The sequence below is a fragment of the Anser cygnoides genome, chromosome 2 (assembly GCF_040182565.1).
Source record: "Anser cygnoides isolate HZ-2024a breed goose chromosome 2, Taihu_goose_T2T_genome, whole genome shotgun sequence".
NCBI lineage: Eukaryota > Metazoa > Chordata > Aves > Anseriformes > Anatidae > Anser > Anser cygnoides.
In genome coordinates, this window is record NC_089874.1 from 14259961 (window position 1) to 14285131 (window position 25171).

At 38.7% G+C, this 25171-nt stretch overlaps 2 long non-coding RNA genes across 5 annotated transcripts in view; one reads left to right on the plus strand and one right to left on the minus strand.

The window, feature by feature from the left end:
* Positions 1 to 24966, minus strand: part of LOC125184384 (uncharacterized) — a 35510-nt gene extending 10544 nt beyond the window's left edge. For 3 of the 4 annotated variants that reach the window (XR_007168319.2, XR_007168318.2, XR_007168316.2), the window contains exon 1: positions 24471 to 24660. This is a non-coding gene — a long non-coding RNA (uncharacterized lncRNA). The other variant, XR_007168317.2, reaches the window with a different exon arrangement.
* Positions 21186 to 22850, plus strand: LOC136790010 (uncharacterized). Its single transcript, XR_010829078.1, has 3 exons — positions 21186 to 21603; positions 21716 to 22037; positions 22351 to 22850. It is a non-coding gene; the product is annotated as an uncharacterized lncRNA (long non-coding RNA).
* Positions 24967 to 25171: the final 205 nt, after the last annotated feature.

Sequence of the window (25171 nt, forward strand, 5' to 3'; positions counted from 1 at the left end):
TATCTGGCTTTATCTGTTCATAACCCCCTATTTACACTTTTGTGAGTATAGTCAGTGTATATATGAGCTTCTGCAAACAGGTTTGCATCTGTATTACCTAGCCAAACACAAACCAGCTGCAAAACAAAACAAAACAAACAAACAGAAAGCTATTGCACAATTATGCACAAGATAGTAAGTCTGTCTGAGAAGAGAATAAGAACCAAGTCTCAGTGCCTTGTTTACATCTATTTAGCCATTTTACTCACTGAAAATACAGAAAAGGTGTTGTGTCCATTGATGTATAACTACAGCCAGGTAGCTTAATGTTATCTGTAGCCACTTTCCCCCTTTCAGAATTCCATGGCCAATTTGCTTGCTTTTTTTGCATCTTTATTGTGTACTTCTGCCTGCTGACTTGTGTGGCTAACCTTTCTCATCCTGTTCCTCAGAAATAGAGTCCAGCTATTTGCTGTTGGGTACCATTGGAGAAGGCCATCTTCTATTCCAAATTGAAACAATTTCACTTAAAAGTGCCAAAATGATCAGTTGTAGCTAAAGAGCTACTTTCTTAGGTCATGACCTAAGAAAGATGCACACACTCCAGAAAAAATAAAATAAAATAATATATATATATATATACACACACAGCTTGAGATACCACATACTCTATGGCTGAGATCCAAACAAGGAATTTGAGCATGACTTCCATGAAATCCAAGATGCTGTGTCCAACAGTAAAGTTGTCACAGCTCCTTGAGTTTTGCTGTACTTAAATCAGGAGGCATGTATCCTTTTACCATAAAAATTCCCTAGATACCTTAAATTCTGAATCTCTATGGGCATACAGTCTCCTAAGCCCTCACAGCCAAAGAAGCCAAAGTCAGAGTCCTGACAAAGCTTTAAATCCACAAACTAGAGGTTTCTCTACTTATCACCTAAACACACTGAAGCACCTTCTGAAAATAATGCTACAAATGTCTTTTTCTTTTTTAAAACATGGCCATGGTAAGAGCATACACATGCCTTCCCTATTCACTATTTTGAGGGTAAGAGCACTTATCACTGAAAAGCAGCTTCAGTTTGCCTGAGGATACTCAGCTCAACACATCCTCTTCCAAGAGGCTATCCTAACTTTAAATCTATGCAGGCAAAGAACAGCACACTTAAAGCCCTCCCACTGAAGGTTTTCTATTTTCCATAAAGGTATTAAAGTATTTCCTCCTGGAGAAGTGGGAAAATTATAAATATTAAAAAAAAAAAATAAAAAAAAAATATAGAAATATAAAATGATCCTGAGCCTGTGATTACAACATTCAGCTTGCAACAGGGAAACGGAAGTCCTGGTTCTTTCATAAAGTCTCTTTATGTATTAAACTGTCATGGGATAAAATACAGAAGCAGTACCTAATGCAGAGACTGGGCAGCACAGTTCCCTCTTGAAAATCAGTCTGTAACTCCCTGGAGAATCAGTACTCCCTTTCCCAGTGATTCTGTAGTCAACCATTCACCACTATAAGCTATTGCCACCATCTGACCTGTTTCCCTGGGAGAAGGGGGTCTTCATCTACTTACCCTCAGTGAGCTGAGTATGCAGAGGGACTAAGCCTCCTGAAGTTTAACTATAGGACAAATGGATCAATGATTCCTACCTCCTTTATTCTATTATTAAGAAGGAAAAGCAGGATTTCAGTTGCATTTTAAAAAGAAAATTTACAGATGCTGGCCTGTAGGAGAAACTTCTTAGCTGTGAATTCTTCATGAGGGAAGACATTTCTTCATAGTTCTCAGCAAAAGTCCTAAAATTTGGGGAGAGGGCACACTGGTATGTAAAACACTTCACTCATTACTGTTTCTGTTACTAAATTAAGTGTCTATGCCCATAGCTCTCTTTTAGGCATACAGTTCTGCCCATGTATTGCCAGCACTATCACTAGGACTTCTTTGAAAGAGCCTTGATGCAGATTCCTGAGTTCCTCGCCAGAGGCTATAAACCAGAAGTGAAAAGAAGCTTTCAGAAGTGAAGAGGCTGTCTCCATTTCTTGGAACTCTTTTGAAACACTTTAAGAATGTTTCTCAAAAACCTATGTTCAGTCCTTAGATTTCAGTCTCTTTCTCAATTTAAATCTACAACAGATGCTTAAAAATAGACCTGAAAATTTGTTTGACCCTGATCAATCCATTTGTTTGGGTTGATCCAAACAGTTTATTGGTAGACATTTTAATTTTCTTATTTGGTTAAAGGAAAAACTAATTTTGTATAAAATGGTTATCCTATTATTAGTAAAGTGATTTGTGTTTACATTTGCTCAATATTATGGGCTGGTTTCTGATACAAAATTAAAAGTATCATGGAAGACTTTATATTTAAATATTAGGAAAAAATCTTACTTCATAGTAGACAATTTAATAATTTGGGAAACCACTCTAATATAATCTTTTCTTATTTCAGATGAAAGCTTTATTTATTTAATAAACATCTTGTGGCTATTTTATGTCATCACCTCTAGAAAACTAATTCCAAACTTATTAAAACACATGTGATGATTTGAAATTCTAGACCACTGAATAGTGGAAAATTTTAAGCATGCTGAGTCCTGAAGGCAGTTTTTCCTACAAGAAAGGCAAAACAATATAGAGGTGAAAACAAGTTATGACAGGCTGTGCATGGACAGTGCTGATGTCTGTGCATATGTGTCTTTGACTCTGTAAATATTCTGGAATTAATTTAAACTTAATTTGCCACCTTTTTTTGTATATTCAAGTGGTACACATATATTCAAGTAGTACTAAAACTCTTCCACAATTATCTAACACCTGACTTTTTAAAAATGTTCTGTGGGCAGCTACTAATAGCTGCCTACCTATCCAAGAGCAGCCATAGTGTTTCTGCAGAAGGGGTTAGCCCTTACAGCAAACAGATTACTGCTGGTTTGAGAAAGCAGATACACTCAATTTTAGCTCTTTTCCCATCCTCCTACAAATCCCAGATAGGCACAAGCAGAGTTATGCCTCAAGCCCGTGTCACATGTCGTCACGGGGCCCTATAGACTACAGAGCAGTTACTGATGGTGTGTGGTGCACACTTCAAGCTGCAGCTGAGATGCTTGAAGAGGTTACTGCTTCTGCTGCCAGTCTGCCCCAGCACGCTGAGGGAAGCCAAACCTCCCTGTGCAGTCACTTCCTAACCTCCCAAAATGATCTTGCTTAGGCAAAAGTCATTGCGCTATTTACAGAACCAGCTTAGAAAGCAAACATACTGGCAGGGCCAGAGGGTCAGTATGCGCAGGTACGGAAAGGGTGAAGCTTTAGAAACGTGGAGACTTCAAGGCCTGAAGGCAGCTGAGCTGTAGTTGGAACAACATGTTGGACTGCAGCTGGAGAGGTCTGCAACCACACTGATAAATAGCTGCACATCATTATGGAAATATTTAAAACCACTCAATTTCAAAATAGTCTTGATGACCTGTGATTCCTCCTGGGAATGGCTGGGCAATTTAATTGTGGTTATATGGAATTGTCATTGATTAGGGCTGGCTGGTGTGTGGTAATACCTGTTTGTTTGTGGTGAGTGGTGGTGGTGAATCAGCCCAGTGTCTAGTATATGCCAAATAGCATTAATCCCACAAATATGGAAGGAAAGCACCATTTGGAGAATAGGTTTAAAATAGACAGGCTAGCGGTTTTCTAGGAGTGCAGTAAGGAAATCTGAAGAATGGAGGATGAAAAAACATAAACTAGTGAAACCATTTAATTCATGGAAAATTATAGTCTTAGCTAATAGAGAGAAGTCAGAGAAGGGAGAAATCACAGCAGATTTACAGAAGTAGAAGCTCTGTGGAAACAGTGATTAAGCAAACCTGATCTATCTACCTGATCCTCCTCTAGCTTACAGTATGCTGACCCAGAGGTTATACTGTCTCCAACTCCACCCCACAACTGCTCATCAGACATACAGAACTGCTAGCTGAAATGACTGTCTGATCACACCCTGACCTACCTTGGTCAAAATGACTAAAGAACTGTTTAAGTAAAAGATCTTTGCTGGCTGGACTCATTTTGACTGAAACTATTTCAGAAGTGTTCACAAAAGACGTTCACCTTCTAGTTTGGAAAAAGCTAACATATTCCAGAAATAATAAGATAATGAGGGCAGTAATGCTATTATTTGGTGTAAATGACAGCACACAATGGCATGTGTCTGACCAGAAATAGCATCACTCAACAGATACCCAGCTATGCCTACTTAGTGAGGTGTGGCTGCACAGTACTGGTCAGAACCACAGCCAGATGGCTACATCAGGTTTGCCAAGGACAATTTTCTTTGTGGCAGTGCTCAAAGCAGAAGCACGTGCAATTGAATCATAAATGCTTTCACTAATATGTTTTTCTGGAAGGGAATGCATATGCAGATAGAAAAGAGTACTCCAGAAATCCTAATAGATCATCCAGAAGAACAAGAAAAAGGAAGGATCACGTTATGTACGCCATCCTTCCTGTAATCTTATTTAAGCATTCACACAGATCATTTTCAGAAATGGGATCATAGGCTAGACAAAAGATGCACATGAACAGGACTGCAAGCTTTGAAGTTCTTGAGGGTCTATATGCACTCATACATGAGTAGTGATAGTAATGTGGGCAACATCCATAAACTCCTCCTAACTCTGACTGCCAGTGGTTCCACTGAGTTTTCACACTGTTTTCCTGAATAAGATAAACAGAGACCTGGCTTTTGTAATGTTCTTTGAGAATACTTTAGCAATGGACACTAGACATTAACAATGGATTGGGCAAGCAGAAAAGGATCAAAAATCTGGGCAGCTGGATGAGATTCCATAAATGAGTATAACTGCGTACATACTCCAGCATGATGGTTGTCAGATAAGCAGAGGTAGTGTGAAGCCACCCAAACTGTGTGTGATATATGATACAATCCATTAAGGAATTTAAAATGCTAACACCTTTTGAGAGGGTGAGGGTGACATTCTTCCTAGCATTATTTCTATCTGCTGCATCTCTGGCTTTTGTAAGCATAGCCATTCCTCCTTGAGACAGGCCGTGCTGTCAACCATCAGCATAAGTCACTGGTCCAGGCATAGAGCAGCAATGTATTAGTCACCTTCTTTCTAAAACAAGTATTCTGTGGATTTAGGGAGAATTTCTGTCTTTGCAGATCACAAAGCAGTAGATTTTGAACCAGACTCTCCCATTCACCCTTTCACACCTTATCAGTTGTTCAACATTTTGGTTGAGGTCTCCCTAATTTCTTACATCTGAATGTATTTCAGCTCTTTGAAGGAAGAATAATTTATATCAAACAAGCAAACACTCAGCTGCTATCCGAATGTGTTACTTTCAGAGAGATTACTAAATAAATAAATAAAAATAAATAAAAGTGAAAGAAATGTAGCAAGAAACAGCAAACCTAAGATTACAATTAAATTAGCAGAAATTACTGCCGAGGGAGAATATGGCTGATGTCTATAAATACATCAGAGAGTAAAGCTGCAGAAAGAGAGATCAGTACCAGGTTCTTCAAGTGCTGACAGACACCAGTTTGGGGGGCTGTGCTGGGATGGTTTAAAACCCTATCAAGTCCATCTGCTCACACACCCCTCAATCTACCCTCCACATCACCATGGAGGATTTTTGCCTATGGCAAACGAAAGCCACCCTTCAGCCTACCATGTTAGCATTAATATATTTCTAGCAATAAGTCTGCACTGTACACCAGGCTGTACACTGGGGTGGCCAAAGTGCAGTTGTGTTTTCTGCAGCATATGATCTGTGGACAGGACTCACCAGAAAACGCTGATGTTTACATCTAGGTGCAGTTGCTTAACTCATAGAAGCAAACTCCATATATTCATCATTCTCACAAAATCCTTTTCTTATGAGCATGGGGGCGAGGAAGTGCAAGGCCTATCTTTCTCTCTTAGTTTTCACCTCCTTGAGGTCTTATACACAAAGTTCATATATTCCCCCTATTTTAATTTTGGCAGGTTTAGCAGGAGTGTCCTCTCCCCACTAACACATACTGGTCTCATAACCATCAGGCTCCTTGATGAGAGGTATTATTAGGAAAAAAAAATAGGAAAATTCAGCCTGCATGCTAAAGAAAGTAAAACTAGGTACTTGGGTTCATTGAGTCTAACTATATCAACATTGAAGGGGTAATAAAGCTTCAGCTAATAAATACTAATAACCTCTAAACATGACTTAATAGCTTTGATTTAATGACTTTGGGCTATATCCAATGACAGAGTTAGGGTCCCAGAAGTGTTAAGATCTCCAGTACGGAAACTGCAGGTCTGATTTAGGTGCTTGTGTTCCCCAAAAGGGAGAATTAGCACCTCAAAACAGGACCCAAAACAGCCAGCTCGGTGGGGAGCAAACGAGCTGCTCTCTCCAGGGCAGGTTGAGGGGTTGATTTCTGTCCTCATCAGATGCAAAGCCCACCATCCTCTTCTAAACCTAGTATTTCTTCTTTGAAGGAACAGTGTGAGGTTACTCTTTTCTTTTTTCTTTTTTCTTCTTTTTTTTTTTAACTTCTAATGGAAGCAGAAAAATATTTTAAAGTCTGCTGATTGCTATTTCCATGTAAGTGGTGAGGGTCAATATCTTTAGACTAAATGATTAGAGCGCACACAATTTAGGAGAATATCTCAACCCCTAGTCACTGGAAGAAGATGGAGCAGTTTTTCTTAGAAGTGTGTTTGTTTGTTTGTTTGTTTAATAATAATGTATTAGAAGAGAATAAAAAATCTGTCTGCTAAGTGAATTGTTCTGGTGCAGACAAACTAGTAAGAAAGTGCAATGCAGTCAAAGGTGAATGATATGGCTCTGCAGTAAATTACATGGCTCTCATCACTTTATGTGATATATGTGTGAATAATTAAAAACTTGAGGCTGCTGTGTTTGGATTAGAAACAAGGATTTGATTTCTGTTATATAATATCTAAAAGCAAATACTCATCAGTCACACTAAAAATTATTGTTGTGTGATCTACATAAATTGAGAAAATTAAGAACAACATGTCAACATGTTGCTCCCACAAGTGAAAGGCAACAAGGTTCAAACTATTTCTTTATTTTGTCTTTTCACCAGTGTAGCTGAAAATACAGTCAAATTACTCAGTAATCCGTGTGTGTGTGTGTGTGTATGTGTGACAGAATCTTTCTCTCCCCTCACCGAAGGAAACTCAACTCAGAGAATTTTACAGGCATTTCTATTGACTCTGTGAATAATCTTGACTCTACGGATTATCCTCAAGCAGCTATGGAGAACACAAAAGCTTTCCCTAGAACACAGGAAAAAGAATACTGATGCAGCCTGCGGCAGATTTTTTTTTTCCTCAGCTCTCAAGTGACTTTTAAGAGCCAGCCGGTCTGGAAAACTATGTATTTGTTTGTAGGAAAGGTAAACACTGCCAAAATCAACAAGTTCCTTCCTTAGGGGGCTGTAGAGCAAATTGGTCCACAGATTAAGACAGTTCAGTCAAGTCATGTTGGGGCTGACATAAACCCTTTAGGCTCCACAGCTTTTACTCCAGAAAATTTGAAAAGAATTGATAAATCTCTTCTGGAGAAATTATACATAGTAAGCTCGGAAAAAAAAAATATATATTATATATAAATAATTGCTCTTCTCTGTAAATGTCCTGGCACAGAATGATCTGGGGAGGGGAGTTTTTAACTGAGACAGCCAGTAGGTTTACTAGTGGTTTTCTTTGCATTGGGTCAAATAGGCTCTGTCTTGACTCACTAGACTAGTATTGGTGAAGGATTTAATGGTGATTAGAGCTGTGTAAAATGATCTCATATGTTGTCACCTGCCAAAGAAATTTCAGTGGGTGAAGTCTAACCCTATTCACAAGTCATTTTTCCAGCCTAAGCCAGGAAATGTGTTAAACAAGCAGAGCCACAGTGTCTTACAGAGGTGCATTTCATCTTCATGAATGTACAGGATGTGCATGAGAGACAGAGTGAGAAGGGAGAAACACGGCATTTTAGAGTTTGCTTTGCACTTTCCCAGCACTTTTTGTTTCAAAGGCATTAAAGAAATAAGATTAACTGTTTTTTAATCCTGGTAAGACACAAAAGCATTCATCACTCTGATTTCATAGATCAAGAAACAGAGGGAAATAGAAACTCAATCCTGGTGCCAATTCTGGTGCTATAAATCATGAGAAAATTTTATCAGAAACAGTGTAATAGGAAAGTAACACAAAGTTTTCAAATTGTTCTGCTCAACTGAGGTGACTAAAACTTTAGCAAGCAGTTCTGAATAGTTTGGCTGGCTGTAGCTGACATGGCCAGGTCATGCACAGTTCATTTGGACTTTATTGGCATGACTACATCTTCACATACAGCTACAGGAAATCAGCAATACAGCTGGGAGGGAACCCAGGTCTCCTGACTAGCAGTTCTGTGTATTAATGACAATACTCTGCTTCCTAGTCCCTTACATCCTCACAGAATTTTTCAAACGTTAACTAATGCATCAGTCAGGTTTGTTTGAGAGGGAGATGCAACAAGCAAGCTCAAAATGAAAAGCATGTAGGGCCAGCATTTCAGTGGGAAAAGGTTAAATCACTCTAATTAAATCCCACAGAGCCTCTCTGTTCAGAAACCACCACATTTAAAAGCAATGAGGGTTAACATCTCATTAACAGGGAGGTTGGTTGCTATAAGGCTGCTATATAAAGATTTTTGATACTTACTCATGCTGGAAATCAGTACAGGGGAATGTTATATTCAAAGGTCTTTGTCAGAAAAGCTGGAGAACAGCTAATCAACACAGTTACACTCTCATTTTGACCTAAATTTACATGGTTCTGCAGACTTTTCCTTTTTCTGCAGATCTGTGCCTGAGACCCTACATGCTGCGTGACAAAGCTGGAGGGAGCATGCCTGTACATCAGGTCATCTCACTGGCATGCTCTGTCTTATGGCAGAGCTGTTGCACTTGCTGGTTGGTTCCAGGAAGCATCAAGCCTGCTTGCAGTGACTGTGAGGATGCACTGTTCGATCTCCCGTGGACACAACTCCATCCTGTTCCAGGAACCCAGGCACAGGCACTGAGCACCAGCAGGGATAAATGCTATGGAAATTCCTCGAGTGCATGAGACAGAGATACCACAGCACCAACACAGCCTGAGTCCTGCTGCCAAGTGTGGATCTGGCTTGTAGAAATGATCTCTGCGTTAGTAATTACTGAACATGAACTTCTTTGTATTGATCCTACCAGCTTAGGACCTCTCTTGACAACATTTTCAATTTATCACTGTCAGAGAAAAAAAGTTTTCACGTTTAGTATAAGTGAAGATAGTAAAACTTTGCCTGTTCTTCAAAGATTATTGATTGATATTAATGAAGTGTTGCTTAAGTAATGAGTGACTAAGAAACGTTAAAGAGAGACCTGAGGAAATACATGCTTAATGTATTACCCATAACCGAGGAAGAGAAGAAACTCACACCAGACAGAAGAAAACAGCAAACAAGCAGCATATGTGCTGTTAGCAATACAGAAATACAACCCCCAACTCTACCCATTGAAGGGTAAATTTACAATATCTCTCATGGTTAGATGAGAGAAAGATACATTTCTAACATAGCCATAAGTTAATAACTTTAGTTAGTTTCTCATATAGCTGAAAAGCAGCAACAGGCATCACTGTTGTTATCACCACATGGTGGTAACAGAATTCAATGAATTCCGAAGGAAAACACTTAAAAAGTCAAAACATAAGCCTGACTGAATGAAAAGCTGAAGTGAAGTGTAAGCCCAACACAGAGAATGGAAAAGTACTGGATAAAACATTGGAAAATATACTGCAGGGAACAATCCCACTTTGGCAGTGGGATAGATTAAATGACCTAATACAACTTTTCCATCCCTAATTTATATGATTCTATGATTCAACAAAAACAAACTCTGAAACTAAAAACTAAATCAGGTCTATAACCTGGCTACCATATTTTATAAAAGTGTATATACACATTTCTATAGGTATTTAAAATAGAGACTCTCTTGGCACTAGTACTACAGGAGATATATGCAGACTGTCAGATTTCCTCTTAAAACATTCATCTGGCTGCCAGGCTGAACAGATGCCAGCAGCCTAAGAATAACCCTGAAAACAGTCTGAAAAGAAATAATTGTTAAAACTAAAAAAGTCGATTATATTGATTGCCATGGGCTAAAAATCTAGTTTCATTGTGAAAATGAAGGCAATGTCAATAAAAAAAAAATCAACAACAAAAACAGGAACAGCAGGAAGGCTGGGCCCCATTTGTGAGTAGTTCTGCTGTAGAATGAATTTTAGGCACTAAGAGTTCTTTAAAAGGTTATTCTTCTCCTCAGTAGGGGATCAGGAGAAGAGGTAAGTGTTGTAGGAAAGTCCTTGTAGTATATTGTTTATAAATACACAATTCAAACTTGTACAAATAAAGTCCAACACTTGAACTGACCTTTAATGAGTAGGCTGATCAGAAGACATAGTATTCGATTCCTCCACTTACTGTGTAGATGTACATCATCAGAAACGTAATAAAAGTATGGAACACATTTAAGGTTTCTCTCTCTCTCCCTCTCTCTCCCTCTCTCTCCCTCCCTCTCTCTCTCTCTCTCATGTTCTTCTTTTAAAGGAAATCAGTACTCACAAGAGACTGGAAAGTGAGATCTATATGCTTAGGTTCTCTTAGCTTAGTATAAAGGTATTCCAAATAAGAACATGCACTAACAAAGGTTGTCCTGTTTTCTGAGAAGGGAAATACTGACTTTCAAATGTGCTTCCCCATGCAGATAATCCTATGACCACAGAGGTTCCTGTAGTTGTAAATAATTTGAGACCACCTGGACATCTGTCTACTACAGACAGCCCCGGGAAATAACTCATTCAAAAAGAAAAATGAAGTCTTCTTATTTGAGTCCCTTGGTACATGTCCGTAGCTCTGAGGCTAATCAATTAGCTCCCAGAAGAAGAATGGGTGGCTCTGTTCTGGAGCACCAGCTTCACTGCCTTTCCAAACGGGAAGAACCCTGTCATCCTGCCTTAAATAAGGAACAAGCCTCACTGCTGTGGAGGACAAAAACTGTGGTTTAAACAAACAGTTTATTAAAGGGGCAATTGTAAAAGAAAAGATTTATCCTTTTTTTTTTTTTTTTAAGGTGTTCTTGTCCTGCCTGAGAAAAATAGCTACTATGAATTGCATTTCCACAACTGTAAGCTTCCAATTATTAAAGTTGCTCAGAATAGCAACTCAAAGGAAATTTTCCTCAAAGGAAAAAAAAACACTAAAAGTGTTGAGAAAAGCAAATGCTGGACAGACCATATTCAAAGACACAATTACCACTAGAGCTGGATAAAACAAATTTACCTGGGAAGGTGTCTCAACAGTTTCCTTTTGGTAGAATAAAAACACTAGGTCCATGAAATTGCAGGCTCCTTCAGTTGCTTTTAAGCCCTTTCAAAACTGCCTTATTCATTACCCTCCCACTTCCCACATCTGCTTTAGCCTTTATTCTACAGCAGATGTTAACACAACAGTCAAAACCTTACAGAATCTCACATCTTGTGACTTAAGAATATTTTCAAAAGCCTCTGAGAGATTTAGGAGCCAACACTACTGATTTTCAGAAAGCCTTGGCCTCCTGGGACAAGATTCACAAGTTGTTTTGGAGAATTTCTATTCTGAGAGTCAGAGTTCCCACTGCTCTTTCCCAGCTGGTGGTGGCCCTGGAGGCCACAGTCTTTGGTAGCAGAGGCAGCATTACTGCCAGTATAAGACTAGCAGAAGTCCTGAGTAGGAATTTGATGCTAAAGATGGCAATGTTATAGCTAGTCTCCTCTTTTACAGTTAGATTGGTTCGTCTGTCTTCAAATTGATGCATTTCTTTGACTGCTGCAATCATTTTCAGTTGTAGATATGTCAATTCTGTAAGTTATACATAGCATTATAAGTTCAGGCTTCTTGACTTTCACAGACATAAAACTTGACTTGTGTAATTCCTTTGTACAATTCATGGATCAGTGCATAACACAAACACCTCCCCAGCAAATAAGCAGCCATGTAGAAGAAAAATGCTCTACAAGGCAGAGCCAGAGGATATTTTGTGCATGAGCTCTAACTCACAAGCCATGAACTCAAAAACAAAAACAAAAAAAAAAAAACAACAAAAAAAAACCTCTCTTAAAGTGTTATGATTATAACATTTGATTATGACATTTATTTTGAAGATCCACATACATATAACTCTTTGCGTAACTGAATCTGTGCCCAAGGTTCTCTGTGCATCTGCTTTAGAGTATCTGGGGACAATGTTTCTCAGTTCCTTAGATCTTTTCCTTTCTGTTAATTAAGTAGTCTGCACTTTAAGAGTAAAGACAGAAAAGCAAGAAATTAAGTGAAGAAAAAAGCAGAAGGAAAAAAGCCCCCCCTAACTTGCCAAACAGGACATGTTCCTGAGAAGTAGGACACCTGGAGCTGAAACAAAGTTGGATGCACCCCACTCTCGAGGGCTATGTTCTCTAACCAGGCCTCTATCCTGCAGGTGAGAGATGCTAGAAAACATGTAGGAAGCTAGAAACTGGATTGGGTGTGTCTACCCAGCTAGAAAAATAATATATATTTGAGTATGTGCTACATGGAGCAAAGTACTACTGCAACAATTTAAATGGGTCTCTACACCAGAAGTGAAACTGGATGGTAATGTGCAAACAGCTAAGATAGTACTTAGTTTTCCACTTTAGAAGAAACAAGCTGCTGACAAGGATCTGCACTTTAATCACAAGTGTTTAAATAGGGTCCTTTAGAAAACAGGTCTCCAAGTATCCAGGTTCTTTTTGAAAGGGGACACTGGTGCTTCTGAACTTACCTTCACTGTTCAGTAGAGTGTTGTGCACAGACATCCCAATGAGTGCCAGACCTAGAAGGGCTATAGCTGTCTTAGGTGGCTCCAAGGGTCCTCAGCCCCAAGAGCACTGGACTCAGTGGATGTCCCAACCTGGGTAACCATGACTCAAGTTCTGGCTTTTGTTTATAATGGTTAAATACTACCTTTTATACCTATATCTAAAATACATCCCTCGGGCATCTGTTTATACTCCATATATGGTTTTTTTACATTCCCATTGAAAATTTAAACCACAATCGTTTGTCAGTCCTTTACAAGCATATTCCCTATAAAATTGTTTATGGTAATTTGGTGCAGTACACACAACTATTGTGAGCAACTACAGTAGGGAGTTTGGAAGAATATGCAATTTTCTTGCAAAGAAAATGTGGTGAAAATGGAGGAAATCCTCAGTGATGCAATGCCTTATTTCAAACATTATTTTTAATTATAATAGCTAACTTGTTAAATATATTAATAATAATAAAATGCCAATGTTGAACTGATTTTTTGGAACAGCATCAAATTTTTGATTATTTGAAATATTTTATAGAATGCATTGTCAGCTTTTCTCGTATTTTAAAAAATTTAGTCCCCTAGCTGAAGAGAACTATCTAATTTTATGGGGTCTGTCCATATAGTCTAGATTCTTTGGTCTGAATCTGAAAGTGTTTCTACCCATGCTCTATTTTCCTACTGTGTGTGGTCCCACTGAAATCAATAGGACTCCTCACATTAAATGCTAGTGTGATTATTTGTAAGATCATGGTTTGAGTCTGCGTATTCCCAAAGAAAAGCACATTTTCTGGGGAGAGGGAAGGTCCTCTGGGTTACCTTACACACATATTATTCCATGTAAACAATGCAAATGAAATAATAGTGTCATATTTTCAAGTTCAAACCCAAGGACTGGAGACTTCCTTCTGTCTTGCCAAGAATCATGTAAGTCAAGAACCTTAGAATAGGCAATGAATGTTTCAAATTATTCCCTTATTTTCTTAAGTTGACTATACAGGAATATTTTACATGGCTCTTAATTTATTATCCTTCTTAATAACGAATGTTACTCGAGAAATACAACATTATGGAATATTGCTGAACATATTATTAAATCTAATCATGGCAAATGGGCTTCCTTTCCAAAACTGTATGTCCCTGTCTATCTTTCTCCAAGATATTTGGATAACTGGCAGTTTCATTCTTCATATATTTTGAGATCCAGTAATTATGTTATGAAAAGACCTTTACAGTCTGGGCACTCTAGTGGGTTAGCACCGCTCCTCCTGAGAGGGGGTTACAAGTGCCGAAGCAGAGGGATCATACTGCTGCTAAGAAATTCCAATGGTTCAGGCTTTTAAACTCATCTAAAATGAGAAGAAAAAAAAAAAAGTGTTTAGAGTGGTTAAGATCAGGAAACTTGTTCCTTTTTATTATCCTTGGGATTAAAATAGCACCAATTTTCTTCTACTTTTACCATTGAAAAAAAAAAAAGCACATAATAACACAAAATCAACTTTAGTACAGAGTAATGACTGGTCCCAAACTTCATCTTGTACAGGGGAAAAATCTGTAGTCAAATAACAGCTGCCAGCTGTGATTTTGAGTCAGAACAACAGCTTTTCCTCAGCAATGTGCTGGGAGATACCTCCAAAGAGTGTGGGTTGGTATGCAGCACTCAACAGGAAGAGCTTGTGTCACCTCTCTGGTGAGCTGAGAACAGAGAGGAAAAGAGGAAGCTGAGAAACAAGGATGAAAATAAGTACCTGTGCCCTGGCTTGCCTCGTTGCAATCCAGAGAATGTAAATCATCTGCACGGCAGCCATTTTTAGGATTTTTCCTTCCTTCCTTCCACTACCAGGCAGCAGCTTATGCAAGTGTCGTAGGTCCAAAACAGGAGAGAAGCAGGAGCAGGGGCAGCTGTTAAGGGCCAGACAGTAACGAAAATGCTTCCAAAAGTCCCCATGAAATATTATCTCTCGCAGGCAGCTGTTCAATACCTTGTGATGTGTGTGAGGCACTGCCTCTCTGCCAGCCTACTAGACTGCATAGCCCACACACCTCAGCTTACTTTACTTTATTAGTCTGTGAATTAAAAAGCATTACTCTCATTGCTCAGCCAACAGTTTCCTTTACTCACTGCTGCTCTTGTAACCTTCATGTACCCTCAGCTCCACCCAGGCCATAATTTGTCTCAATATACCACGTAGCGTCAAGCGCCTGGGAATGTAGGCTGATCCCTTAATCCAAGTAGACAACAGTCCTGTCCTGTGTGTGTAAATGTGCCATTCCAGTTGCAAATTTCTTTAGTCTGCCTGTATGGAAATTTTCTGTTTGGTGATTTTGTGAATTTCGGGTATTTAAATACATAAGATAAACATAAATCCTGGATGCCCTTGCTCACTGAGAGCTTGGACTCCACCATAGCCCCAGTCTGACCGTGTGCTGGTACACCTGGGTGCAACATGCAGAAGACTACAAATTGAGCAGAATTCAAATAGCATCAACAATTGTTAATCTGCTTTTCTTTGAACAAAATAATGAGAAACAAATTTTCAATATGAGCAAGATGAATATAAAAATAAGATCCATGAGGAATAATTCAAAGGACGTTTGTAATAATTTTCTGCTCTTTGGATTAGTTAGCCCAAATAAAAATTTCTTTATTCATAGTCTTAAATCCAGGCTAGTACTGGAGGTCTTTTCCACAGTGCTCAGCCTTCCATAACACTGGATTATGAGAATGGGTTCAGCAGATCTCAGAGAAAATTTTATTGCTTCATTCTTTAGTATACGAAGTGTCATTACACACCAAATCTGCTAACTCTCCTCTAAGCAGCCTCTTCTTTTACTGACTTTAATACAGATTGTTTTCACCCGGAGTACTGAAAATAGAAGGCAATAATTCCCTGGTTCTAAAACTCTCTGCATTATTAAACTTCCATTTAGCCTAGGTCAAAGACCACCTATAAGCCTAGCAGAAGCTCACACATGACACGAAGGAAGGGCGTATTTTGGAGATCTGTGATCTTCATTTTTAGCTGCATGGTGTAATAGTAACATTTAGTGGCAATGAGGAAAATGAATTTCCTGAAAAATGTGGAGAGCAGCAGCTTTTCTGGCCTGGTCTGCAGCTGCTCACCATCTCTGGAGGTCAGAAAAGAGTCCACATTTCTGCCACAGCCTGGATGAATGTGGGGAGACACATACCAGTCTCACCACATGAGCCAAATCATTAACCAAAAGATGACTATAATGAATGGCAGAAAGATCAAATTAGGGTCAGGATAGCCTGATCTCCTGCTCGCTTGCTGCTTACTTGGAAGTAATTTCCTCTTTATGGTAGTTATTTGCTCAAATGAGGTTCATAAGAGGTTATTTGACTCAGCCTCCAGGCAACAATATCTGCCTCACTGAGTCAAATCAATGGGAACATTGCTTGTGATTTCAAATGGGAGCAAAGCCAGAGTTACCATATGTTGTAGTGTATATTTTACTATACAGTTACTATGTATTACCATGTATTTCCCATAAATGAAAAGAATCTGCCAATTAGTAAATGTGAAAATCAACTAAAATAATATGAGTTGCAACAACTGTTTTCTTTGTGAAATGGTTGGGGTTTTTTTCTCCTGAAAACAGTCTACCATAAAAATAACTTCAACTGTCCTTTTAAGTTAAATGTCACTGTATTTCCCCATTAAGTCTGAGGACAAATATTACACTAGCTCCTAAGAAAACAATATCAAAACTTGATAATTTAGTATATTAAGCAAATTGATTCTGGTTTCCAAAGTGTTTCTGCTGAGTTTTCAAGCCCTTTTAGAGTTGAATTTACCTATGAGTTTCTGTTTTACCTGTCTGAGTTTAGAGCTATGTGCAGATAGACAGAAGGAATTCTGTATTTGCCACGATATGCAACATATAAATATACTTCTATTTGTATCTTAATCTCATAGCGCTCTACTTTTCCATCATCCTCAAGGTGCTAATAGATCAACTTGTTTTCCTTATTCTGAAAAAGTCTACTTTTCTTTCTCCATTCCACTAATTGTTGGGTTCTCCATTAGCCTTCAAATCTGAGTTAGAATAAGATTGTATGATTTTTTTGATTTTTATATATTGAATTTTCATTCATTAGTAGATGTTGACAGTATGTTCATTGCCTCATAATGAAGCCTGAAATGTTTTACCTTTGCTCACAAAAACACCACAGTGGTTTCTGCAACAAGCTTCGCTGAAAAAAATGATTGTGCCAGTGCCACTGCAAATAAATGGAGACTGCAGAAGAGAGTCCCAGCTGAGTACCTACCCTCTTTTATACCCTGAATCCTCATTAAAAAATTACTTTCTCTTCCTTACTGTCCTCATGTTCGTGATACATGGCAATCTTCCTTCCACGTACAACCCTTGATCACATTATTTTCACTTGTAGCTCTTGCCTGTTGTTGAACACACTCTGCTGATTTCATGCTGTCCTCTTCCACCCTCTCTTCAATCCACCTTTTTCCTTTTCCTGTTGTGAAAGTGACTTGCTTTTGCAGCAGTCATGCATGGCTGAGTTATTCCCTGAGAGAGTCTCTATTGCTGGATTTTTAAAAGGACAACAGCAGAAAGGAAAGCTGCCAGTGCCGTTACTAAAAAGCTATGTACAAAGTGCAACCTAAATAAGAATCCTCCTCCTCTGGGAGAGTTTTGCATTTCTGCCAAGGCAGAGAGAGCAAGGCAGCCCTGTTCACCCGGTCTAAACAATCTGCTGTGCCTGGGTTGATCCAGTCCACACAATGCCTATCTAAATGTTCCTTGGTAATTGTTTCTTTACCCAGAGACATGGTGAATGACCACCTATAAGAATCTCAGTCCCTAAAGTGTTAATATAGAATAGATACCATAGAAGCCATCTTTTTGTGATTGTTTTGTTTTATTTTGTTTTTTACTCAACAACTATCCAACACTGCAGGAAAACCACAATTCCTTTTAGCTTCAGAATTTAATTCTTTATTCACCCTGTGTTTCTCAATAAACATGTTCATTTGGAGTGCTGGTTTCATCCAGCTAATGCCCAACTGCTGCTGAGTTAATCAAACAGAAGCAGCAAGGATGCAAAGGCAGAGAACAGACCTGCCACTTACATGCTTTGCAGCCAGTGATGGGCAGGCACCCAGCCTTGCTTCAGATAAACAGCTCAAAATTTAGATCCTTATCCAGACTGTGTTTCTGCCTCACTGTCTGAATAAATAAATAAATAAATAAAAATTAAAAAGACTAAAACACTTGAGTAATGAGACTTTATATCAGCATTTTGGAGAAAATAAAAACAAAAAAAATGGAAACCAGGAAAATAGTAATAAAATAAAGCTATCCATCCCCAACAAGTGGATGCAAAGGAGCAAGAAAACATTTGTATAAGTTTCTTCGTTGCCTCTCCCCACCTTCCCCACAACTCTACTAAACTCCCACATCGTTTTGTTAGAGGTTGAATAAGCAAAAAAGGAATTCTGCATATTCTAAAGGAATTTCTTAGTGAAATGGTGACTGGCTGACCCAAAACACATCACAGAAAGACCTCTCCAGGGATGAAATTCAGCCTATGAATGGAAGGCTTGAGGGTTCCCGGGGCTCTGCTGAGGCTTGCAGGTTACAGTATTCAGGCAGCCCCTTTCAAACTCAAGACAGAGTTTTCATATTCCCTGGCCAGCTGATTCTTCATCCTGTCCAATTTTTAGCATTGTTTAGAGCAGAAGTGAAAAGGGCAAGATTCATTCAATATTGCTACAATCAAATGCAACTTAAGGAGCCAGCCTCAAACAACATTGGTCACTGGCATTGAAAGTGCCTTTATCAAAAGTATCTTCATTTTAACTGTCTTCCAAACACGTGTGAAGTAAAATTTCCAAATATTGAAGTTTCCCCTGAACCATAAACTCTATTTTTGTCATATCTGGATAAAGTTGATTCATAGTCAAATGTAAAATCCATCTGTTCTAATTAAGTGATGGAAGTTCCCCCCCATTTCTCACCCTTTTCTACTCAGTCCTATTAAAGATAGAATAGAAAACTTAACTTTAGATGTTGGAGACCAGCAATCTGAATAGCTGTTAAAGAAATCAACCAGTACACTTAAGGCAGAAGATTTTCCTTCCATCAGACAAAATCCTATGCAACGGAGACACATTAAATGAATACCCAAGTAAGCTGGTTTGTTGTGCATCCAGCACAATGAATAAAAGAACACAGTTAATCTATTTTCAGCAGATCAAACTAAAATGTATGTCATATAATGTGATAGCCTGCTTAAATGGATATCACTCACTCAGAGAGCTGCTAAAGCATTTGGGGGCAATATGGATACATTTTCAACAGATTTATATTTAAGGGGTAATAACCCTTTAGAGATTTACCGTGCTTATGGCTTCAAAATGAGACCATCAGACTACTGACTGCTAATAAGGAATTTATTGAGTGTCCTTGTCCTTATCTTGTCCTGTGCAGAAGAAAAACTGTATAGCACACCGATATAGACTTTTGAAGTTCTTGTTACTCTATGTACCTGCTTTTTCATGTTTTGAGGGGACTTTTGTCTTCATTGTATTTCTTATGTAGAACCAGTAGAGCTGTAACTAAAAGGACTTTGGAAAGTCAAAAGGTTGTTTGAAAAAGAAACCAAATGTCCATTCAAAAAAGTTCATTTTTCCTCCTTTTCCTTCCTGAATTAAACTGTTTGGGATAGAAGCATGATTCTAGTTTAAGTAGGACCTTTCTCTTGACATAGTCACAGAAGTTAAAATTTTATGTAATAGATAGTTAATATTTCCTCAAAAACACATTTCCACCAGAAACGTATTTGTTGGTTACCTTTACAATATTATTGACTTTACTAATTTTATAAAATTTGTAAATTGCAAGTTCCCTAAACACCTCTGCAATGTCCAAAATAGTTTTTATTGGTTAGGAACTAATACATCAGTTAACGTTCCATCTTCTACGAATTAAGTACATGTACTTTCTGAAGAAAATTCTTGAAAATAGAGATTCCCTGAACAGGAGCACTCTCAGGCCTGATGGAAGACAAAATCCACATCGTGTCAAGGAAAATCCCCAGTGCAGTCATTGCAGTAAAGCCAGTCACTCAAATAAAATAATGTCAAGTCAGCTGACCTCTACTGTCAAGAAGAAATGAAAAAGAGAAGCAGCCTCTTAATTAGGAAGGCTCCAAATCACATACAAATTCAAAAATCAATGGCAAATCACCCAGAAGCCAATAGGGAACTAGCCACTTATCAGTGAATTAGCGTAATTTGTTCCCGTCAGCTGCCACTCTTAAACAACTTTTTTCACACATTTTGCACCAACTTTCAGGTTTGGAAATTCCAGAGGTATGGATAACTGTAGCAGCATTTGAGATTGCCTTTCGTATTTATATTAATCATCTTTCTCTGAAACATTAAAAAAAAAAAAGACATAGCAGCCTCCAAAGGTACATCTCTCCCACACACAAATTCACATTGAGAAAATAAATACAAGTCCAAGTAAGAGAAGAGTTAAAAGTGGAAATGTTTTTTTGCAAACATGAATTTCCTGGAAAAAGAAATAAGAAAAAAATATGTGTCTACATCTTGCTTGATAAAAGTTTTCCATAGCAAATGAAAATGGCAACCTGTTCATATGAAAAGTCAGAGAATTCTGTGTTGTTTTTTTTTCCTGTGCAAGAATATTGATTTTGGAAGAAAAATATATATATATATCTTTCAGATAGTCACTGAAAATCCTTGCTTAGCACAAGAAAACCCTTGCTTAGCACAAGATACAGATTTTCTACAAAGATGACATAAATCACCTGAGAAGGTGCCATGAATTATTTTGTCCATGTCGTTGTAACATGACACGTCTTACTATCTCTGTGTAGTGGCTAGTAATACCTTCTTGACTTAGAGGGGAAATGCAACTGAGAAGAGAATTCCAGTAAAACATCTGTAGGAATTACTGATACCATGAGGCAATGTTTCTTGGATGTACTGACATAAAATTTGATAGAAAGGTGAAGCATCCTATTTCATAAATGTCAGAACATTTTCCCTCAAAAATGCTGAAGTTTCATCAAAATACATGGGATTTTGTAGTGTGCTTGAATTTTACTGAAAAATAAAATGGGTAGGGTGAGTGTTTCCAGAACAGTTCTGCTAAAGAGTGAAAATGGTTGGCAGAAGTTCAGTTCTAAAAGACTGTTGCTTGTCCCTTGGGACACACATCTACCACTACAGAAGCAGACATTCTCCAGGTCTGATCTGGGAAAGAAGTAAAAGCTCATCACAGTGAGAATAATCTGACTTTGTTCCAAAAGACAGAAAACGCAGATTCAGCAAGCTATATACCACCTGGGAGGGCTTTACAGGTCAATCTTGAAATACATTCAATGAGAGAAGAGTTTATTTTCTTTTTGACTCTAAGAAGCTCTTTATTAAAACTAGCTCTGTTTGTCAGATTTATTGCACCTACACCCACTGATAGAGTCTACACAAAGCTACTTGTGTGTTGTGAGGCCATTAGATAGTCTGTTTGATGGAGGTATGAAGCAGACATCACCCATGCAATTAATATCTTCACCCAGCTGATGGCATTTCATTGTTTCCCTATATGGGGACAGAAAAAAATACACCAAGGGTCTTAGGAAACAGCTCTATGAGATGAGATATAAGGCAGCTTTTGCCAACTCAAGCTAATAGAAGGTGCAGTGAGATTGTCCAGCTGGAAGTTGCTTTTTCTGCCTCTTACATGTGCACTCATAGCCAACATTTGAGTTTGTCATCAGGCTTTAACAAATTGCTATTTGTTTTGCAGAGTGCCTATGTCATCCCCTGCAGGAACGAGCAGAACGCGGAGCAGGAGGCATTGCAGCTGGTGCAGCAGCCCCCATTGACAGACATGAGACAACTGCTGGGATTTAACACCCCCCACCCTGCAATGGCTGATCCTGCTTTACAAGCTTGCGGCCAGGTCCCCTCGCTCTGCTTTGCCTGCACACATATCATAACCCTGGGTTCAGGATTATGCGGGAGAGATTCCCTGTCTGCAGCCATGGTTGCTCAGCCCTGGCAGAGAGCCAGGCATCATACCCAGGTGACTGCTTAGAAATAACCTGAGCTCTCTGAAACTCTCCCAGGTAAGATCATCCTGCAGGCAATAGAACTGGGCTACTCACCCAACGTACACAGAATAAATGCCAATTATTCATTTCTTTATAAGGCAGTACTGAGATTGTGTTACACAAGAGGCAGGGAACTTGTCATTTTTTCAGTTTCTCAAAGTACAATAGAAGCAATCCCCATAAGTGCAGAGAATGATGACAGATGAGTAACCAAAACCAGGAGATTTTTGTTGTTTCAGGAAGATCTCTGGAAATGCTTTCTCTAGCTTTAAGAGCATAGGTTGTTCTTACTCTTTCTCAATAAATACTTGTCTCTTATGTTTTCCAGGAGCATCACCAGAGAGGAACTCTGTCCTCTGCTGCTTACCATTCATTTGGTAGCAATCAGAAGTTCTCTTCACTCTTCTCCCTTTTTCTTCTGAAATTCAGCTCAATACAGAGTATATTTACATAACAAGACTCCCCATTTCTGCAGCTGAAGGAAAAGTGCATCGCGGAGGATTGGGCAGCTAAAAGGACTCAGAAATAGACTGTACCTGTCTGGATATAGTGTGTGGGTTAATAGATTGCCCTCAGATGAGAGCCTGTGTACTGATCAGGTGCCTTGGCAACCAAAGGGCACTACACAGCCATTGGGGTGAGCCCCTTCGCAGGCAAGGGAGATAGGAGAGTTTCAAATTCATTTCCTGTAATGCCAGGATGTCCTTTCACCTTGGTCAGCTGAAAGACAGCTGGGATCTTTAGATGGTCTTCCTCACCCAAGATCTACTCATAATGAACCTTTTTTGCATCTTGCATTTCACAGATTCTCCAAATGATGGAGAAAGATTTCTGCCCTAACACTCATGGTTTTATGAAAGAAGTAATCGTGGTTTTATGAGGAGGGGAGGGGAGGGGAGGGGAGGGGAGGGGAGAAATGTCAAGAGACTCAGGAAATGCAATGTGTGGTGTTCATAAGTCTTAAAATAAAATAATTCAGACATTTAAAGACTGTGCCATCTTGCTTCTCAATTATGCACCCTGTCCTAAATTTGCAATATCTGCTATCCTTGATCTTTGCTCTTAAATCTCCATGAAGCAATGCAAAGATGGAAGCTGCTCTACTTCTGTGCCTTCACTCCCTTCAAGTTTATCCTTCTTCCCTTACTATTACTTCTCTTTGGTTTGGTACCTTTATTTTCTAATTCTCCTTGCTCTCTTCTTCACCTCCCTACTCCTCCCCAGTCACTTTCAGTCCTGTCCACAGGTCTCTGTTCTTTTAAACTCTTCACATTTACATCACTCGTCTCTCCCCTTGTCTCCTCTGTTCTGCTCCGTGTAGGTCACCTGCACTTCGTTGTTCCACAACAGCAATTTTAACTGCTAGATCAGAGGACATCAGATTATATTTCACATTGATTGTAGCATGATGCTATATCTCACAGAGACCTGAGGACCTCTGTTATACATACAGGCTTGAACTATTAATGCACATTTTTGTTCTGGTCTACTCTAAGGGGAAAATAAGTTAAAAAGGAGTAATTATAATGTGTCAAGGAAACAATTAAATGTGAGATGAAGAAAGTGGAAGGGACAGACAGGAATAGAATATCTGGATATCAGAAAAGAAAACTAAAATAGATTTTATAAGACTGTCTTTAAACTGTGGTAAAATAATTGTAGAGGGAAAAAAAAAACAGCTAAAGGAAAGAAACAAAGTGACAGAAGAAAAAGACAACAATGGATTTATTTTTTTTTACAAGAGAAAAGAAAAAAAAAAAGAGGAGTATTAAGAAAGGATTCTCCATATCATCCCTGTAATACTTTGAAAGGAAGCAATCTGGTACAGAGCCAGCAATACCAATATCACAATGACTTGGCACAGAGGATTAGATCAGATGGAGATAAGAGAAGGAAAGATAAAAAATTTAGTGTGCAGATAAGAAGACAGAAATGAAAGCACATAGAGATCTAGGCCTAGTACTGATTTTATGGCATGATAAAGCTTGAATTTGTCAGCCATTATTCTAAAATAGGGATGGGGTTTCTTCCTCTTAGTGACTTTTGGGAGCCAGCTACTACAGTGTTAGTTTCAGAACACTCCTAAAAGCTACGATACAGTAGCCGCCTAATCCTGACCAATGTTCATTGAAATCAGATGTTTTTCCACTGGCTTCTAAAGGAACCAGATTGAACCCTAAAAGAAAGTAATTTGTGGTAATGGTAGTACTGCTGGCTGCATACTTTGCAGGGAAACTTTTTTTCATAGAATGGTGATTCATCAGAACAGATTTTTTTCTGCAGCAACACTGAATATTGAAAAGGTGGCATTTCCACAATGAAAAAAGAAAATAATAGGTTAAGGTTAATACGTTAATCTTAATTGGTTAAGACAAGTGACCATTGATTTCATTCATCCAAGCTCAGCACCTGCCTGACTGCTTAAAACAATATTCACCTCATACTCACCGGATCAGGAGCTTGAATCTTCATTTTCCACATTTAGGTATGTCCAGGTAAAGGTTCTTGCAACCTTGCTTCACAAACTCGAAAGAACAGCCGCTTCAGGTCAGGAAGAATGAAAAAAGAAAACGGGACAAATAACCTATGGTTGTATCTGGACAGATTTCTGGGGGTAAATATAGGAAAAAACTTGCTGTACTGGTACCTCCTGAACTCTAATGGTGGGTGAAGGTGCAGGGTATTCACTGCTTGTTCAGATGTGCTGTTCCTGTTTCAAACCATGTGCTTATATGGTCACATCTTTGTCATGAGAGGAAATATTCTCAAGATGTGTGTTTTTTCCCTTCTCTGATTTGTCTTGGCACGAATACTAAAACCACCTCATTACAAATATTTTGCTTACTCACATTTTCCATTGAATGTGTATCTGGACTTTCCCCTATTATATGAATGGGTGCATGCAAGCTAACAGCACTTCTTTCTGGCTAGAGGAGTATCGCAAAATAAAATAATCTTATCTAATGACTAAGCTGCCTGACCTTGTGACTGTAGTAATGCCAGAAGCATGGCTATTTTTTAAAGACACATTTTCTCATCTTTTCAGTGGAGTGTTGCGGTAGATGTGACAAAGAAAAACCAAGAGGAGGAAGCTCTCCATTTGACTACAGTCAGGAAGGCATGGGGGATCGTAGGCTTCCCCACAGTGT